We start from the raw sequence: 15436 nt of genomic DNA, 5'->3' as shown, positions 1-15436 counted from the left end.
TGGGCACGAACTATTCGCACAGGAGGCGATTAAGTATCTCGGAGCGCCACACAAGGCTAAGCTTCCTGCGTCATCCGGCAGCAGTTAATTGTAAAGCAGCGGCTGTCAAAGGCGCACTCGCTAGAATTCTGTTAACAAAGAGAAAGAAGACGACTCATATCAACTGTGGCGGACTCTATCATTTTATACGCACCGCCGATATGGGTTGAGGCCAAACATAGCCATATGCAGCAGAAAAAGCTGCAGAAAGACGGCGCTCGATCGCCGAATGGCAAAAAAGATGGAATGAGTCAACCCAAGCCGGTAGACATACAAACTCGTATCGAATATTGAAGGGGTGATGAGTAGGAAGCTATTCGATATCAACTACTACTTAACTCAGACACTTACCGGACACGGCTGTTTCTTACACCGTTTCCAGCTGGCTGGCAGCTTTTTTTTAATCCAGTTACTCGATTAACGTTGAGAGCGCAGAACATGCGGCTTTCCACTGCCAACGTTTCAGTGAAGAACGAGCAGCGCTGGAGAAAGCATTCGAACATCTCCCGTCTCACACACGAGAATATGTGCTCGGCCAAAGCTAAATGGAAATAAAACGGTTTATTTATTTTGTTTAGATGAACTGTGTAGACAAACCGAAGACAAGGCAGTAGTTTCTGAGTATCGGACTATTGCATGTTCTCCACTCTTTCATTTCCTCCACAACTGCTTTAGAACGCAGTGGGAGGAGTGGATACTCTCGGTGGGGTGTAAAGTCTCCACGCAAGAACCGCAAAAGCGCGGTTCCAGGTTGGAAATCAGCCGATGAGGAGAAATGTTATAGTATTCGTGTGAGCATACCATTGGTCTGGCGACACCTCTGATAATGTTTCTGGCATTTGGATTTCAACCTCATTACCAAACAAAAATTACCATACACTTCATACATACACATACAGTGCCGCTCAACTGAAAAGGTTTGACTTCTTTTTTAGACTTAGAACATAATATCTTCATAATGAGCACTCGGATTTAAACCAAATAAATTTTGTTAAGTAAAATAATCAATTATTTATAAAATACAAAAGTTTTTTTTTTTTGGTTTGGTTTTTATGTTTTTCTTATTATATTTTTGAAAACATAGCTGAAAATCGACATTATTTTTCGCTCAAGTGAATAGGTTTGACCAACAAAACTATAAAAAAAATTATTCACAGCAATATTTCATGGCACTTGGTAACTTAAATAATAAAAGACACTATTTCTGCATTATTTAATATTTGGTATGACCACGCTTATTCTTAATCATTTCAAACATTGGAGTTGATAAGGAATCGTAATATTTTTGAACTACACTCAATGAAATAGTTGACCAGGCTTTTTTAATTGCTTCAATCAGGGTCGCTGAGTTTTAAAATTGTCTTCCCTTTTCATACACTCTGCTGGATAAAAGTCCCCAAACGTTCTCGATAATATTTATGTCTGGGGAGTGGCCGGCATACTCGAGCAAGTTGACATTCTGGTCCTTAATCCACTGTTTTGTAACCCGGGCTGTATGAATGGGGACGTTGTCTTGTTGGTACGTCCATTAAATAGGTCCAAAAATTTCGGAAAACTGGGGAAAAGCCTTTTGGAGCACAGTCTTGTTGACATTTGCATTCATCTTTGATGAAACAAACTGCAGCTCGCAAAGTTCCATAACACGATATGGCTCCACCAACCATTACGCCTCCTGTACAGGAGTGATGACGACTCAAAAAGCATTCCTCTTTTCGCATATCGTGAAAATAATAGTTGTAGCCATCCGGTCCATCGAGATTGAACTTTTTTTCGTCGGAGAAGACCACAGCCTTCCACTCCTTGTTCCATGCCATGTGATCCCGCGCAAATCAAAGTCGCGCTTTCTTCCGTGCATCATTGAGAGAAAGTTTTTTTTAATTTTTAATCTCTTTAGGTGTTTGGCACTCCGAATAACTCGTTTTACCGTTGCCAAACTAGCATTTACACCGCATTCATCCCTGACTTTACTGGCTGAGAGGTGGGAATTCGAAGCAGTTCGAAGGATTAGCCTCTCTGATGCTGTTGTAGCATATTTTTTTCTTCCTTTCATTACGAACAAAATTACTTACCACGTTTTGGTTTCGACCAATCTTCTTTGCTATTTCATTATGTTTTAGGCCAGATTCAATATAGCCTTTAATTTGAGCTTTTTCAAAATCGGTTAAAGATTTTCCCCGACCCATATTAAAAAAATGGTAGCAATTACTTTAAATTTAAGTAGACCAAAGAAATTGTATGTTTTCAATCACGCGGTCAATCAAAAAGTGAAGTCAAAGTTGTCAAACCTAATCAGATGAGCCGAAAATAGACCACACATTTAGCGAATTTTACAATGAAAGCAAAATTCTGATTTACCGTTGCATAGAACCCGTTACATTTTTTCGTCATACTATGAGTAAACAAATGAATGTTCAAAACAAAAAAGAAAGAAGGGAAAAATGCCATAGAAACAAAGAGAGAAGAAAAAATAGAAGAAATAATTTTCAAACCTATTCAGTTGAGCGGCACTGTATCTGTAAGTCACCCTCTATTCAGTACTTGCGCTGCTCCTAGCCAGCACGGGCCAGAACCTCTTCATTTGCTTCATAGCCGTTTCTTCAAGTATTGTCCTAGTTTTCGACATATACCTGGGTGGCAAAAAATTATTCATCAAAAAATCATCCAATTTTGTTTTTGAACAACTTTTTTACTAAATAAAAACAAAATTTGTTGAGTGATGAAAATCTTTATTTTGACCTTTGCGCGCTTCTTCCCTTGTCTGCTTGTATACTGCAGCTGTCTAATTCACAAGTGTCAAATATGACGAAGTACGTAGCTAAGTACGAGTAACCTTCTGGGCATTATTTGAAGTTTTCTAAAGGTACCGAACTTAAACGATGGGCTACCGTGCATTGCCGTAAAATTATTTGCCTACTGAAACGAAGTCTTTCCTTTATTCCATGTTCGATTTACGTAGCTGATAATTTTGTGTACTTATTACAAATTATCGGCTTTTGTCGCTCGCGTAGCCAAAAACCTTGCAAAGTAGAGGCAGCCAAGAGCGCAAAGAGGCATTTCATTTTTAGCAAGATTGCTAGCAGGAATTTGGAAGCAAGCCATACAGCTGAATATAATTTAAGCAATAAACTAATTGACTTTAAATTTTAAAGCTTGAAGTAATTGAAACAAATAAATGAAATACGCCACAAGCAAATAAATATTATTTTTGTGAATTTTCTTCGGTAATTCGTCCAGTTGTCTATTTTACACTTTTGGATGTGTAACTACAAGCCGACAATCAGGTACACGTCAAACTGTTTGTTTTTGCGAATTTTGCGCTTACGAAAAATGTTTGATACTTACATATTTATATACATACATACATATGTACATTATTTTCTTTGAGCGCTGTATATTTGTTACCGGAAAATAATGTGAACAAATTTAATATAAACATCAATTGGCAAAAATTCTAGGAAAGGCACAACGAAGTGATTTTCAGAAGCACAACGTTCGGCCACATGTTGCTCAGGGCGCTGAAGTCTACTTGAAACAGGAGTCCTTACCTGCATCTCGTATTCTCCAGGACATCTCTAATTCACCCTACCCGCGTTTCGGTCTGTGACGCATGACCTGGCGGACTATTTGTATTTGTGTTCTTATGCAGAGTCTGAAAATTTGTTCACTTGGTGGATGCCATCAGAAAATGAGAAGTTTTTCGAAGCCGGCGAAGAAAGGAAAAATCGTGCTTAGAAAAGAAGAGAAGAGTTGTGGGTAATATTTTTATGTAAATAAATAAGTAAGCATTTGTCCATAATTAAGCTTTGAATTTGGAAAAAGAAACCATTTATACCAAAAATATGTTTACATACTTATTTTAGTTTGATTCATTTATTTTATTTCCTTTAGTCAATTTAGTTAATTAATTTTTTTCGTTTTATTTAATTTAATATGATTTGATTTCATTTCTTTTTTCTTTGCCTTTTTCGTCTACTTAATTTTATTTTATTTACTTTTCTTATTTAATTTTTTTTTTGTTTTATTTAATGTTATTTTACTTAATTTTATTCATTTAATTTAATTTAATTTTTTTGTTCATTTAATTTAATTTAATTTTTTATTCTATTTTATTTAATTTAATTTAATTAATTTTATTTTATTTTATTTTATTTTATTTTATTTTTTTATATTCTATTTTATTTTATTTTTTTTATTTTATTTTATTTTTTTTTTAATTTTTTTTATTTTATTTATTTATTTTTTTTTTTTTTTTTTTTTTTTTTTTTTTTTTTTTTTTTATTGCATCCCAAAAAAGGAGTGTTTTACATTAATTGGCGACAGCTTAGCTGCAAGTCAATAATTTATAACAGGTACAAAATATTACAATTAAATATATATATAAATATTATACAAAATAGTTAACAAATTTACTAACAAGAAAAACGTTTACTGTAAAAAGTTTCGGACTATATGACAAGAATTGAGTAAAGCTGCTTTCTGCATGTCGAAAATTAAATATTCTGGGAGTTGAAGAGTTTTCACGTTGTCTGCTAAGTTTTTATGCACTAGTCCGTGGGCTGAGATGATAATTGGTAGTATGTGCACCTTCCTTAGCTTCCACTGGCGTTTGACATCAATGCCTAAGTCAGAATATTATGAACTATATAACCAGTCGCTTGAGATTTATCAATAAGGGAAATATCTGGCCTATTGTGGTCTCTTGTGGCATTTGTTAAAATTGTTCGGTCGTAATATAGAAGGTAGTTGGAGTCTTCTTGAACAGGTTCTGGGGTGTATCTGAAGTACGGTATTTTGCTTGGATTGAAGTTGTACATCTGCGTCAGTTTTAGATGGATTATTTTCGCGATGTCATTATGTCGCTTCAGGTACATAGAGTTTGCCAGTGTGGTGCATCCCGCTAGCACGTGGTCTAATGTCTCACTTCGACTATTGCATCTTCACACCATCTTGTTTGGCGAAAATGGTACCCTCCGTTTCGGCAAATATCGACCTGTTAGTAAGCCATAAGTGCGACAATTTTTGGTCGACATGTGGGCTCAGCAAGTCTTTTCGATATACTCCGTGGACAGCCATTTCAGACCATCTTTGGATTTTTTTCATCTATTGTGGTTGTGTTCCTGATTTCGTATGGTTGATTCATCCGAAGTGGGGTATAATTATCATCCGCAGCACTTGCAGCCTTGTGCAGATCGGATTGGGAGCACTTATGTTGGAAATATGCTCTTATGTTCAAAATAAGTTTGTCATGCAGTGCTCCAACATCAATCTGTCCTCTGCCTCCCGCTTTTCTAGGTAGCATCATTCGAACGACAGAGCTTTTTGGGTGACGTGACTTGTATTTAGTCATAATTGTACGTATTATTCGTTGTAGATTTTCTATTTCAGTAGATGACCATTTTACAATTATTTTATTTTATTCTATTTTGTTTTATTTTATTTTATTTTATTTTATTTTATTTTTGTTTTATTTTATTTTATTTTATTTTATTTTATTTTATTTTATTTCATTTTATTTTATTTTATTTAATTTAATTTTATTTTATTTTATTTAATTTAATTTTATTTTTTTTATTTAATTTAATTTTATTATATTTTATTTTATTTAAATTTATTACATCCTATTTTATTGTATTTCATTTTATTTAGCACGCATAAATGCATATCCATACATACATATCCATTTTATTACTTTTTTACAACACGGCCTGCGAGCATAATGAATAAAAATCAAAAACCAACAATTCACTGCAAAAGAAGAACAAGCTAAATATGTATGCATGTTGCGGCCAAAAAATTGAGAGCATCAACATAAAAGTTTAGTGCACACATAATAATACAAAAGCGGCCAACAACAAAACCAGCAGAAACCAATAAAATCAACAACAGCACAAGTAATAACAGTAACAACAACTACAATAAACAGGACGTCAGCAACTGCCTTATAATACACACCAACAAAACACAATGGCAGGGGCAAGAAAAAATACACGATTGAATCAGCGTCCCAATTGAGTGAGAGGCAAGCGGAAAAGCAGGCAAGGCAATGAAAACTAAGAAGAAGGGAGCGCAGAGTGGCTAAGGTGACAGGCAATTCGCCCAAATGCACACTCAAGCAACCCCATTAAAAGCAACAACAACAACCAAAGTATGAAAACAAAAATACAGCAACATTAAATAACAGAACAGCGACTAACAACAGCATTGGCGAAAATAACAACAACCATAGGTAGCGCAAAAATACAACCAAATGCCAAGTGATGATGGCAAAACGATAACGTTTTGCAAGCAAATTCAATCAAACAGTCCGAGAATGTACAAAATAAAAATGTGATTTTAATTGAATGAATATTTAGTTGATTTAGAAAAATATTCCAAGTTCCTGTTGATTACTTTTCAAACAACTGTGACGCTTTAATTTTACTAAAATTTTCACATTACAACATTAAGTCGGGGAAAAAATACCGAACACAAAACAATTATGAAAATCATTTAAACAGTAATAGGAAATGCCCATTTAGGGTAGGGAAAATACCTATCGACTTAACAGAGCCAACAAAAAGTATAAAAGAACGAACAGAGAAACGAGAGAATACATACATGCGTATGTAGAAACAGGTTTGTAAAGAGCGCACGCGCTTGTACTCTTCTCTCTTACACTGTCTTCACTACACAGAAAATTTAATGTTAAATATTTAAAAGTACACAGCACCAAGGCATGAACGACAGTTTAAAAAATAATGAGCGTTCGCTGCTGCTCTTTTGCTTTGGTTCACATTTTTTTCGACATCATCTCATGTATTATAAAGTGTTTATTTTAGTAGCGCATTGTTGATGTGTAATTATGTTTGGGCGGAAGGCACAGTGCAACGCAATGAGGTGAGCAGAGTGCCGAGTGTGAGATGTTCAGAGCCACTCACAAGCGCACACACGTTCCAGTAGAAATTAAGGCACTGTGGCCATCGCGATTGCATACCTACACACATATATGTGTATGTATGTATGTATGTCCATCCATCCATCCGTCGTCATACAAATATTTATAACAAAGCAACAAAGCAAAAAGCAAATAAAAAAAGTTGTATTTAGTAAGTGCTCTAAAATGCTTTGTTTAGTGCTGCACCGCACACCGCTACCTAACAGCTCACACAGCCTATCCAACCACGCCATTGTTACCGTATTCGCCGTTCCTATTTCAATTAAAACGCTGTTAATTGTTTCAAATTTGAATAATTAGTAGAACCTTTGATTATGTTCGATCGATTAGAGAGTGAGCAGGAGTGAACAGTGAACTGTGAGCAGTGAGCTATCACTTAAAGTTTTCTCTGTGTCTTCTACTGTCGAGGACAGTTGCAATTAAAACACATGTTTGTGCATACACACATTCATACAAGCACATACATAAGTACGCTCATAGGTATGCATATGGGTATATTTGTAAGAGAGAGCGATGTCGAAAACCGGAAAATTGTGTGCACGTAGTACCACAGCCACACATATAACCGTACATAAAAACAGCGCTTACATATCTACGCGTAGCAATGGGGATTTTTCAAGTCGTCGTGGCCAATGCTTTTTGAGATAATGTGAAACTCAATTCTGATATTTTGTTAATTTGTTACTTTCTTACAGTTTCGCAAATTTGTGATATTAAGAAAGGAAAAGAAATCAAAATAAGCAGTTGAAATTACAATACAATAATTGATGTCTACATAACGAAGAACGGAAAAGCGAAAAAGCAACAACATATTTCATACGTAAATATTAGGTAGAGGCATATGTACGCAAGTAGGTATGTAACTACATATGTATGCATGTATGTATGTATTTACATACGACTACTCGGAGGGAGAATGACTGATAAGATCACTACAGAGTAACACTTAGGCAATTAGATAGGCCATTCACCGCTGTATTCCAAATATGATACTTTCTGCGATTTTACTGTTGATTCCTCAGTATTGGCACTGCCTTCTCAGTTGAGAAAAACCTTATTTTGTTTTTGGTTGATAGTGCAGCCAGCCACTGTTATCACTGAATTGTTGCTATGCATTTACGTACTGCTTTTTTGTTTGCTAGAAGAGTGTCATAATCCAAAATATATAGCGGTATCCATTAACAGTATCTCATTAGAGAAAATTAGTATTTTATTAAGGGGAAATAGTGAATGGAAAGCTTTGAAGCCAATTTTCTCGTCGTTTTAGTTATAGATTCAACAGGGGAGGCCATAGCCGGAAACAGTAGGCTGCATATCTACTGGGTACCTGGTCACAAAGGCATTATGGGGACGAAATAGTAGATGAGATAGCAAAAAGTGCTGTTAGACTACCTTTTGAGTAAGAGAAAGACATACCAAAACCGCTAAACACAATATACAACGAAATGGACGACCACATGAATAGTCATGTGTAGAACTAACGACAAAAAACTGACTCAATTCGTACTTACACTCTCGCGAAAGGAATGCAGAACTATTATAGGCATGCTAACAGGTCATAATCTATTGGCTGCACATGCGTACAAGATAGGGATTGCTAACACGGACAAATGAAGAAAATGCAGAGAGGATGTTGAGGAAACTTTAGAACACCTTCTGTGCGTTTGTCCGGCATTATAAAAACGCGACTAAGATGCCTAGGAGCCCCACTTTTTGAGGGTCTGGAAGTCGTCTCAAAAGCGGAGCTCCCAGTTCTACTTAGATTAGCGAAAAGCGCTGACGTCCTACATGATGTCTACTTTAGGTATTCATAGAGGTCGGTCTCCATCTGGTATCGCTAGGGACCAAAAGGTCTATGCGTGGCTTTTTGCCAACCAGGCTAACCTAACCTAACCTATCAAGAACTGACTCTAGGTGAGGAGCCGGAGTTAAAATCACAGAAATTTAGCTTAACCAATGCTACTTAACTTTGTATTTCAAAGTCCGGGTTATTTTATGCAGTGTATACTTCTATAAACTTATGGAGCTTTCCATCTCAGAAGGTCCAGCTGGGTGTCTGATTTTCGGAAGGAAGGGCTGCAGATAATTTTTGCTTTTCATGTTCCAAATACCTGATTGTATTCAGCTTTTGCAACTATTCCACTTAGGAATAGAACAATTTCCATAGGGAAAGAGAGACATCCTTGAGAAGAATGGCAATATGGTACATTTTTGTGAATTCATCGCTCCCGGGTGCCGGGTGTTTTCAGGAATTGTTTTGTACTATAAAAAAAAAAATTAAAAAGTATATTTAAATACATTTAACTTCCTTTACATACAAAAATGAAATTTTTTTTTTAATTTTAATAATTTAAAAAATGGGGCTGAAGTTGACCCTCCCGAAAAATTGAACCTGGACGGAGTTGACCATTTTGGCTATTCTATTTATCTGAAACACAAAAACAAAAAAAATTATTAATCAGTAGGGCTGTAGCTATGTTCCGTACTTCTTCTTCTTCTTAATTGGCGCGATTTTGGCCGAGTTTAACAAAGCGCGCCAGTTGTTTCTTTCTCGTGCTAACCGGCGCCAGTTGAACACACCAAGTGAAGTCAAGTCCGTCTCCACCTGATCTTTCCAACGCAAGGGAGGCCTTCCTCTGGACGGTTTTGAATTTGACACTCTAAAAATCGGTTTTTTCAGTTTTTTAATAAAAAAATACGAAACAATTGAAATAATAATCTGATTCTAGTACGGGCGATAGCCATTGATGTTGGGAAGAACATATTAAAATTTCAGACGATTCGGTTGAATAGTTTTTTCTTTTGTTTTTGACAACACCAGGTAGAAAAACGCAGTTTTGAGATAATTGAGTTTAAAGTTTTGAGAGTGGATAATTTGACCATTGATGCCGCCGCGTGACGCACCTGACTCTACCTGCTAAAACGGCTGTAGAATCGAAAATATTGGGAATATCCTTCCAAACATTTGTCCGTATATTCTTAAAACGATTTAAACGACTTTGATGTTTTTTTCTTTCTTCTGCGATGAACTGAAATACTGCTCAAAAAGGTGTCCGAGCTTAACAACAATCGGTTGTATATGTCGCGATTGCACTCTTCACGAGAAAACTTCCAGGCATAATTTTCTCTATACATCCGGAAGTGCATGTTGCGCGCCTCTTGAGCCTCCTCTGACAGTTGTCCTATTGGTAATAATGAGTTTTCAATTATAGCAGCGCCATGGACTAGTATCTTGTGCATTGTGGGTGTCATCGGATGTCACGCGTAAAGCTTTATATATAATTTAGCGGTATCCAATGCATATTCATCATATTTAGCAGAATCAATTTCATAGCCACTAGATATGGCTTCCAGTATTATTTTAAGCCTGTAAATGAAATTATAATCAACACCTGTGATATCTGCAGCCAATTTTGGGTTTTCGAAAAATCGCCGGCTTGTATTGCCATCATTGGTGTTACCATAATTTGCTTTGGGCATGTCCATAAGTAAGCCTAACTCATCCCGAAATCTGTTTGAATGGTTTCTTTTGTGGTTTTTTCCAACAGTTCTTCCTCAGCTGTTCTCTTTGCTCTATACTTTTTCACTGGCAATTTGTAAGCCAAATGCAAAATACTTATTCTAGCGTGCAGAACGGATAGTCCAAAAACAATGGAATCTAGGCCAACTTCATTCTTTTTGTCTAGATTGTTAAAGTCTTTCGATGTTGCTTTACACAAATAATATTGGAACACAACATCGGAAAACAAATTTATTTCCTTGCAGCTCTATTTCAGAAGCAATTAAGTTTTTTACTGAGGATTCAACAAAATTTATTTCTTCTAAATCTTATCGGTCTACAGAATCTAGAAGATGACGGAGAAGGGTTGTGCCAAACAATTTTTCTGTTTTCGTTTCCACAGGTGATTTGTAGTGGCATAAAAGAGCTAAGAAAAGTGTTGGCATCCGAACCAGAAGCATCCTCAATTTTTTGTTTATATTTAGCTTGCTGGGAACCATCGCAACCCCACTTGCATATTATTGTAAGAGAATTTCTTTCGTCCTCGCTTAGAGTGAGGAGCACCTCATCTAAATACATTGATAAGCGCATAATTGTCTTATCGATGAGGCTTTGCAAGTCAGTTTCTGCGTAAGAACTAGTTACCCGTATTTGCGTTCGGTAACATTCTTTTTTAGCTTCTAATAAGCGATCGTAACAGGAATAAAGATAAGGGGTTTGTATTACGAATTATTTCATATTGCTCTCTTGTTAAGTCTGCTTCTACAAACATAGCTAAGGCTGCATGTGGTGTCAATATATAATATTACCTCTCCCCGGGCTTGTTGATTCTTTGTATGCACTTTTGTATTTTGCTGCGCGTGATGGTGATTCTGCGATTTCTTTCAGAATTCGCGAGGCGTCCCTCTGCCCTTTTGCTATTAGAGTGGATTGCGCAGCATGTACCTACAGGGTGGCTGATGAATTTTGCTACATTAAGAAACTCAAATAACTTTTTTTTTAGTGTATGGAATTCATTTTTTTTTTTTCAAGTTGAAGGTCATTAAATTTTATTAAATGTAGCTTAACTAGTTTTAAAAATAATTGAATTTAAATGCCCCCCATGCTCGTTGACACAAGTGCGGCATCTTAGTAAAAAGTTGTTCATTGCTGCTTTGAGAGTTGCGACAGGAATAGCCGCAATTGTTGCCCGAATGGATTGTTTTAGTTCATCCAAATTTGTTGGCTTTGTTTTATAAACTTCTTGTTTACATAAACCCCACAAGATAAAGTCAGGTGCAGTAAGGTCAGGCGACCTGGGGGGCCAACGAAATTCGGAGTTTCTTGAAATCAGTTTATTGGGAAATTTTCGTCGCAACTCTGTCATAACAGTCTGGGCTATGTGAGACGTTGCTCCATCTTATTGAAACCACACAGAGTTGAAAGGAATTCTCTTTCGGCGTAGTTCTGGATAGAAAAATTCTTTCAGCATTTTCAAATAACGGTCTCCAGTAACCGTAACGGTGTGACCATTTTCTTCAAAAAAATAAGGCCCGACAATACAGCGTGAAGAAACCGCACACCACACTGACATGCGAAGAGGATGCAATTCCGTCTCGTGGAGTATCTGTGGGTTAGAAGTACTCAATATTCGACAATTTTGTTTGTTCACATTGCCGTTTAAATCGAAATGGGCCTCATCAGACATGAAAAGGCAGTTTAACATGTTTTGGTCTTCTTCCACCATTTGCAGGATCTTCTGGCAAAATTCCAAGCGAATCGGCAAGTCTGCTGCATTCAGTTTGTTAACCATTTGAATTTTGTAGGGAAATAAGTCTAAATCTTTGTGCATTATTGTTTACAAAGACTGTCGGCTGACACCAAGTTGAGCAGATAAGCTTCTTGTTGAAACCCTTGGATTGCTTTGTATAGCTGCAGCTACAGCAGCGATCGTTTCCTCCGTCCGAACTGCTGGGTTTCGATGATAAGGCCTTCTTCGACTGTTCCTTGCTCAGCAAAATTATTCACCAGTCTGATTATGGTCCATCTGCTCGGGGGATCGCCGCCAAACATCCGCCTGTACTCTCTCTGTACCAAAACTACGGACTCCAGTGAGTGATAGCGGCGGACTATCCAAATTCTTGTTTGCGTGTCCCAGTTATCCATTTTAATAAATTTTAAAGATCAATCTGCAAATTAAAACAAAAATGGAACAGATAACTTAAAAAGAAAAAAAGTTATTCAATTTTTTTTTTGGTAGCGGCTTTCATCAGCCACCCTGTATAATAACTGTATCTTCTACCATGGAATGGACTTCTTATCGTATCGGCACCCACGTCACTGTTGACAGTTATAATTTCGAGGTTGTAAAAGACTTCGTCTATTTAGGAACCAGCATTAACACCGATAACAATGTCAGCCTTGAAATCCAACGTAGAATCTCTCTTGCCAACAAGTGCTACTTTGGACTAAGTAGGCAACTGAGCAGTAAAGTCCTCTCTCGACGAACAAAACTAACACAAGGCTGTCATGATGACCTTCCTAACGTATAGCGCTGAAGCTTGGACGATGACAACATCCGATGAAGCGACGCTTGGAGTGTTCGAGAAAAAGATTCTGCGTAAGATTTTTGGACCTTTGCACGTTGGCAACGGCGAATATCGCAGACGATGGAACGATGAGCTGTATGAGCTTTACGACGACATAGACATAGCGCAGCGAATAAAGATCCAGCGGCTACGTTGGCTGGGTCATGTCGTCCGAATGGATACAAACGCTCCGGCTTTGAAAGTATTCGATGCGGTACCAGCTGATGGTAGCAGAGGAAGAGGGCGGCCTCCTCTGCGTTGGAAAGATCAGGTGGAGAAGGACTTGGCTTCACTTGGTGTGTCCAACTAACGCCGGTTAGCACGAGAAAGAAACGACTGGCGCGCTTTGTTAAACTCGACCAAAATCGCGTAAGCGGTTATAGCGCCAATTAAGAAGAAGAATGGACTTCTTCCGTTTTCCTACGTTTACTTCGCTCACTTCGCTTTTCGAATGATTTCAATGGACGGCCAGGGCGAAAATGTGACTTATTTGGAATTTCGATTGTTCCATTTAACCAAGGCTGGCTAGCTTTTAGAAAAGCGTTCTCCTTTCTTCTGGCTTTAGTCTACTTTTCCTTAAGCTGTGTAAGAAAAGCTTTTCTTAAATGTTTGCACATATTCAGCTGAATATGCATGACAAGACAGCAGGTTATCTTCTAAGAAATCTAATTTTTCCTCCAAAGATGTCAAATTCTGCCCTTGCATTTGAGTGTAGAGATATAGACGAGTTACTTGTCTGGTGCCTGATGAGCTGGGAATACCTAAGATAAGCAAAATTGGCTTAGAAATCAAAACAAATGCAATAATTTTCAATTTTCAAATTAAACCCTTTATATGACCCTCTATCTGCAAGTATCTGCAGCTAACTTTTATGCACGTGGCGAGCTAATTGCACCAGGTATCGGTCTTGGAAATGTACCAAACCGGGTTTTCAACACCAAAAAACACAAAAAAACAAAAATAAATTATACCCTAAATGAAATAGGCACAACTTATCCATTTCTAACTATTAAAATCACAAACACCATTAACAAATGATAATATTTACCTGAAATATCATAATCCATCACGATTACTCAGCTCGGTAACTTAAATCCGTAAATATTCACTTTAAAATATACGATTTTACAGCGGTTAAACAAAAACGATAACGTGCGTTTCAGAAATAGCTATGTTTTGATTAACTGACAGCTAATGCAAAGTATGGGATTGGCCGTAGGAGGTTGAATTATTGTTCCTCGGTATATTTTCAAGTTGTGGGAGTGCTTTTTTTTGTAGTTATGACAACTTTCTGAAATCCAATTATGGTCGCCTAAATAGCTTAAATCTACCTATGTATGTTACGTCAGTGTGAAAATTTTCATCACTTAAAACCATTTTTTTTTATTTAGTAAAAAAGTTATTCAAAAACAAATTTGAATGACTCATTTTGTGCCCCTTGGTACAAGAGGTAAAGTATATTACCATAAAGATAATAATTAACCTTTTTCTTGATTTTTAATTTTTTTACGATAAAAAAATTGATTCTCCGAAATTTTCTATCATTTATTCACGCAAATATGCATACACACAGTAGCAGAAATCTCGGCGCAGGCCTCTGGCAAAAATTTAAACAAGATTTACTTCCAAAGAAACAGTTATCAGCAGTTGGTATTTTGATAACAGCTCACCGAACAATTTGCACGCGTCTAATTATGCCTGCACACATACATACATACATACATATTTCCATATCTGTGATGTGCGTGTAAGAAGATTGGCTTCTTCCGAAAAAGTAAACGTCACAGTACGGACATTCATACATACACACATACATACGTATTTGCTTAAAACGAGGGTTGTGCTTAGTGAGTTCCTAAGATAAATATACTTACATATGCGCGCAGATAAGTAGTAGCAAAAATTATTTAAGATAAGATCATAGCCGCGCACAGTACAAATTACGTACACCCCTGCACTAAAAATTGGCGCATTCTCTAAACGGGCCAGTTCTTTACTACTCATTTCGAAACTAGTTCTAGTCTAGTGCAAAATTGTTGCAGTGGACACTTACTGTAATTGCGAGCATCTCCGAAGGTAGGGCTACAAGAGACATCTGCATGCTAAAAAGGAGTAGTTAAAGTCGTTACATGGGGATAGAGCGTGAAACGGTACGTTCCGGGTATGAAACAGCCTTGTGCCCCTCTTAACCACTTCGAATCACTGCCGGGATACTTCAAACTTGCCTACATACATACACATACATGCATAGATAAGCGTGAATACAGTGATAAGAGCGAGATTTTTGTAAATATTATGATAATTGTAGCGAAAAATGCCTGCAAAAATAGGGCCAAGGCTCAAGTTTTTCACCTTAACCGAATGTATTACTTTTTTTATGTCGTACTCGCCCTTGCG

Source organism: Anastrepha ludens, chromosome 3 (assembly GCF_028408465.1).
Source record: "Anastrepha ludens isolate Willacy chromosome 3, idAnaLude1.1, whole genome shotgun sequence".
NCBI lineage: Eukaryota > Metazoa > Arthropoda > Insecta > Diptera > Tephritidae > Anastrepha > Anastrepha ludens.
This window is presented reverse-complemented; position numbering follows the sequence as displayed.